General features: G+C 33.4%; 1 pseudogene; it reads left to right on the forward strand.

Annotated features, from left to right (window-relative positions):
- The first annotated feature begins 334 nt into the window (after nucleotides 1-334).
- LOC101080875 lies at nucleotides 335-820 on the forward strand (annotated as a pseudogene).
- The last annotated feature ends 5240 nt before the right edge of the window (nucleotides 821-6060 follow it).

Here is a 6060-nt window from a genome sequence, read left to right on the forward strand (position 1 = left end):
CAGACTCAAAAGCTTCTGCACAAAAAAAGAAACAGTCAAAAACAAAAAGACAACCTACAGAATGGGAGAAAGTTTTTGCAAACCATACATTGGATAAGGAACTAATATCCAAAATATATAAAGAACTCATACAACTTAATAACAAATAACAAACAATCCAAGAAAAAAATGGGCAGATGAACTAAATAGACATTTTTCCAAAGAGGACATCAAAATAGCCAACAGGCATGTGAAACGATGCTCAACATCATTCATCATCAGGGAAATGAAAATCAAAACAACAATGAGGCATTGCAGATGCCCACCACCCTGGAGCTCCCTGCGCCATCCAGCCATGGTCACCCCCACTGTGTTCTTTGACCTCCTTATGGTGAGCAAGCCCTTGGACTGTGTCTTCTTTGAGCTGTTTGAGGACAAATTTCCAAAGACAACATAAAACTTTCATGCTCTGAGCACTGGAGAGAAAGGATTTGGTTATATATTCCTGCTTTCACAGGACTATCCCAAGATTTATGTGTCAGAATGGTGACTTTACATGCCATAATGGCACTGGCTGCAAGTCCATCTATGATGAGAAATTTGATGAGAATTTCATCCTGAAGCATACAGGCCATGGCATCTATACTTGGAAAATGCTGAAACCTACACAAATGATTCCCAGTTTTTCATCTGCACTGACAAGACTGAGTGGTTGGGCGATAAGCATGTGATCTTTGGCAAGGTGAAAGAGGGCATGAATATAATGGAAGCCATGAAACTCTTTGGGTCCAGGAATGGCAAGACCAGCAAGATCACTATTGCTGATTATAGACAACAATAATAAATTTGACTTGTGTTTTATTCCCACAACCATTCCTTCTGTAGCTCAGGAGAGCACCCTTTCACCCCCATCTGCTTGAAATATCCTATAATCTTTGTGCTCTCACTGCAGTTCTATAGGTTCAATAGTTTCTTTATTCCCCTCTAAGTCTAGCTGGATTGCAGAGTTAAGTTTACGAGTATGAACTAAAAACTAAACAGCAATAATAACAACAAAATCAAAACCACAATATGATATCACCCCACACCTGTTAGAATGGCTATTATCAAGATGAGGCAACAGGTGTGGGCCTTTTAAAAAAAATACATACACATTGTTGGTAGGATCATAAATTTGTTTAACCACTATGGAGAACAATAGGGAGGCTTCTCAAAAAAATTAAAAATAGATCTATCATATGATCCAGCAATTCCACTTCTGGGTATATATCCAAAAAGATGAAAACAGGATTTTGACATAATATACGCACTCTCGTGTTTACTACAGCACTATTCACAATAGCCAAGATATGGAAATAACCCAAATGCCCATCAATGAATAAATAGGTAACAAAGATGTGGCACTTATACATAATGAAATATTACTCAGCCATGAGAAAGGGGTATATACTGTCATTTGTAAAAACATGGAAGGACCCTAAGCACATCATGCTAAGCATGATAAATCAAAGAAAGACAAGTACTGTACAATATTACTTATATGTGAAATCTAAAAAAGTGAAACATTTAAGAAAAAGAGAGAGAGAGAGCAAAATGGTGGTTACCAAAGGATTGGAGGGGGTTGAGATTGATGGTATTTAAGGATACAAACTTGTAACAAGTAGTAAATGAGCCATAGAAATCTTTGCACGCTATACTGAATATAGATAATATTGTACTATAATTATGTAATGTGATAAGTATCACTATAATGACAATCATATATATTATGCATAACAAATATACAAATGTAAAATATATATTTTATGTATTACAATATCAAAGTAAAATGTTACATACCTTAAACTTATACAATGTTACATGTTAAATGTATTCAACAACAACAAAAAAGAAATGGTAATCAACTAAATGCTATAATGCTATAAAACTTGCAGTCATTGTTGACTATTAATTATTAGGGAAACTGCATCATTAGAGGGACTCCCTTGTGTATTTCTTTTGATATAAGGTTTAAGGAGAAACACTAGTTTGTCCAACAAGAGGATATCTCTCTTTGCCTCTAAACAAGATTGACCCTGTGTTCTTGGCCTGAACTTTCACCAGAAAAGCCCCTGAAGAGTGTGCCCCAGGAATATGATTTTATGCCCATAGGTTCTAAAGATAAACCAATTCTTCACCACCAAGATGGGTCATTTTATAAAGGTAGAGTTCAAAATTAAATCACAAGAGTCCTAACATACCTTCACATAGTCATGTGGTTTGTGATTCAATAATATATACAGACTTTCATATCAATTCTATGGAAACTGAATTCTTTATTCATGTAATTGTACAACTTTATAAATAAAAATAACAAAGGTGACTGACTTAGTGCTAGAAATTCTTGAGTATTTGGGAGCTACCAATTTTAACATTCACTGAATAAGGCAACCTGGAGTGGGTAGCAAAATTATCTCTTAGTTTTTCTTTCTTTCCTTAATAGCAAAATCAATGAGTATCCATATACACAAAGCTATATTGAGTCAATAAAAGTTAATTGGAAAGTATCACATGACTGTATGTCATAAAATCAATCATCTCTTCAATAGTCGTTTCTGTCCTGCTTGTAATTATTAAAATAAGTCAGTATTTTTATATTTTAATTCATAAGCATCCTAGGGAACATATTTCATTAAGAAGAAAAGGCAACTCTTAGCTGGCTCAGTCGGTAGAGCATGCAACTCTTGATTTCAGGGTTGTGAGTTTAAGCCTCCCAATGATTGAGTGTAGAGATTACTAAAATAAATAAACTTTAGAAAAAAGAAAGCTATTTAAAAAATAATTGAAATTTGACCCCTTTATCACACTATAACAAAAAAAATCAGTTTCAAATAAATTAAATCTCTATGAACAGCAAACAATAAAACTTATAGGAGGGTCATGGACAGATTTCTTAAATAGCACCCCCGATTGATAAATTTGACTACATTTAGATTCAGATCTCCTGTTCTTTCACAGAGTGGGGAAAAATATTTATAGTATGTACAATTGACAAATGGATGTGTAGCAGGTGGAACTCTCTTATACTGTTTGTGGTATAATTATTTTTGGAAAATAATCTGGCATTATCTGCCAAAATTGAGTATGAAGATATCCGATGATAATTCTCTTCAGTAATGACTGAGGAGTGGAGTTGCTGTGTGAACCAAGAGACAAGGGAGCACTGTCCATAAAAGCTCCAAGCTGGAAAGCCTTGTATATATTTCCTCATGGCTCATTTTAATTGCTGTATAGTATCCTTTTATATAGTATATACCAGAACTTATCCATTATTTTTCTAATAGAACTCTAATATATCATTTATGCTGCTGCTTCTTTGGAGTTAATCATCTTTTCTTAAATATTAACTTGTAAGAGTTCTTTGCATGTTAAGGATCTTAACCTATTTGCCATGCATGTTATGAAATATATTACCTAAATTGTCATTAATCATTTATCTTTTTTTACAATATTTTTCTCTATGAAAGTTTTACATTTTTATGCAATAAATTTATCATCAGTATGATGAATAAAAATAAAAAATATAATATAAAAATAAAAAATAAATAAAAAATAAAATAAAAATAAATAAAAAATAAAACACACTCTCTATTCAAAAAGATAAGAAACATCCAGAAAAAAAATACAAACAATTTAGTCATGAAGCAATGTAAAAGGGCAGTGGATACCTTTCCACATGGAAATAATGACGAAAACATTTAAAAATGATCAAATGGATGTAAAATATACTCTTAAATTATACTTAACATAGAAAGTTTCACTCTAGCTATTTGCCACACTTTTATTGGTCTCTACCAATTGTATTAAACAAATTTATAAAATTTAATTATTTATGCAAAAAGTATCATGCACATCTACGTTTAAGAATCTTGTTATATGTATTGAAATTATAATTTATCCTTCACTAAATATTTGGTATCTTCACCTTGTATAAATAACCTAGTGTTTTCTTTTATTCTATTTTCAGAATAATTACCTATAACTTCAAGGATTGCTAGAAAATAGGTTCTAGAAGGCAAAAAGTAGGTGTTATTTGTATTAAAGTGAAACACCAATAGCAAGTGATGCTACATATTTTCAAAGTGCCCAAAATATTTTAGTCCTCTTTCAAAACACTGAACATTGATTTCATTTCTTGTAGACTGACTTAAGTGACTAAGCCACTCTAATAATAGTTTAAGTTTTAAGGTGTAAGTATATGTAGCTCTCTGGTTTGTTAGCCAGTTTCTGTTCTTCTCTACTCAACCTGCAACATTCAAAATATAGACTCATCCTCCAAAAAGTCTTCCCACCACCTTATTGATTATAAATCTTACTTAACATCTGTGAAAAAAAGAAGACTGCAAGCTCAAAATGGTGTCACTTGGACTAAGTTCCCAAACTAGGGCTTAACACCTAATCTAATTTCAGTTTCAACCTTCACCAGAAATCTGGCATTAAACAGTCAAGAAAATTTTTCTTTCTATCAGCACCAAAGAATCTGTCACTGTGTTTTCTCTATTTCCCAAAGAAAGGTGAGGTAATTTGTATAATAAGACACCTTGCTTTTTCCCCCTAGCAAACAGCTTCATCTGAAACAATTCTTTTTTTTATTTTTTCTTTTTTTTGCTAATAACTTCCTTGACCCCACCCTCCTTCTATAAAAACCTTCCATTTTGAACAACTCCTGGGAATGCTTCTCTACTTGCTGATTTATGAAAAATTTAATAAAGCCCATTAGATCTTTAAATTTACTTGGTTGAATTTCGTTATTTAATACCTCTTACATTATATTTTGTATTATCTAGCACTTGTTCATGTGTCTTTTAAATACTTCACTAATAGCTTCATGTTTGTCAGTCTTCTCTAGAATAGCTTTATATGCCTGGATTAGGAATCAATGTCTTCTACTTCTCTTGAGTCACAATCATAGGACTTTAGATCTATAAAAATTCTCAGGTCATTGTGTCACTTTTCCTCATTTTATACACGTTGAGACAATTGAGGTCCAAAGAAGACTAGAATCTGTATCTTTTTTTTTTTTTTTTGAGAGAGAGAGAGACAGTACCATTGGGGAGGGGTGGAGAGAAAAAGAGGGAGAGAATCTTAAGCAGGTTCCATGCCCAGCACGAACCCTGACTCTCAACTCTCAGGACTCAACATGGGGCTTGATGTGGGGCTTGACATGGGCCTCGATCTCACTACCTTTAGATCATGACCTGAGCTGAAATCGTTTCAGACACTTAACTGAATGAACCATCCTGGTGCCCCAAGATCTCTTGATTTCCAATCCCTTTTTTTCCCCAATCCCTTGTTTTTATCACAATATTTGTAATTTTTCTTGTTCTTCTCAGTGCCTAGCCCACTGCTGGACTCTCAGGAAGCTTCTGAGGAACATTGTGCAGGTAAAGTACATTTCAGAGCCATTTGTGCTACATTTATTGCTACTTACTTCAAACATTGCCAAGTTCTGTGCTTAGCTAAGAATGCTATACACTATATCAATAGTTCTCTAAAAATCAAGTGACATTCATTATGTATATTTTAATTTTCCATTAGTTTGTATTTTTTATTGTTTTTTATTTTTGAGAGAGAGAGAGAGAGAGAGAAGGGCGCAAACCAGGGAGGGGCAGAGGTGGGGGCAGAAGATCCAACGTGGGCTCTGCACTGACAGCACTGAGCCCAATGGTGGCTCGAACTCATGAACTGTGAGATCATGACCTGAGCTGAAGTGGAACGTTCAACTGACTGAGCCACAAATGCATCCCACATTATTTTGTATTTTTAAATAAATGTCAATCAAGATATTTGAGTGACATAATAAATGTACATGTGTCTATATATATATATATATATATATATATATATATACATGTATGTATCTATGTATGGCTTATTTTAACATGGAAATCTGAAGGAAACATGGTTTGGATTAAATTGTTGTTTTTAGAGTGGGATAATTCCCTTACAATTTTGAAATCTGGCACCAGACAACCCAGGGAAAAATGCTACAATTACTAAACAAATCTGCAGTTTAGATTAAAAATAAAACTGTTAACTTAT

This window comes from Felis catus, chromosome X (genome assembly GCF_018350175.1).
Source record: "Felis catus isolate Fca126 chromosome X, F.catus_Fca126_mat1.0, whole genome shotgun sequence".
Lineage (NCBI taxonomy): Eukaryota > Metazoa > Chordata > Mammalia > Carnivora > Felidae > Felis > Felis catus.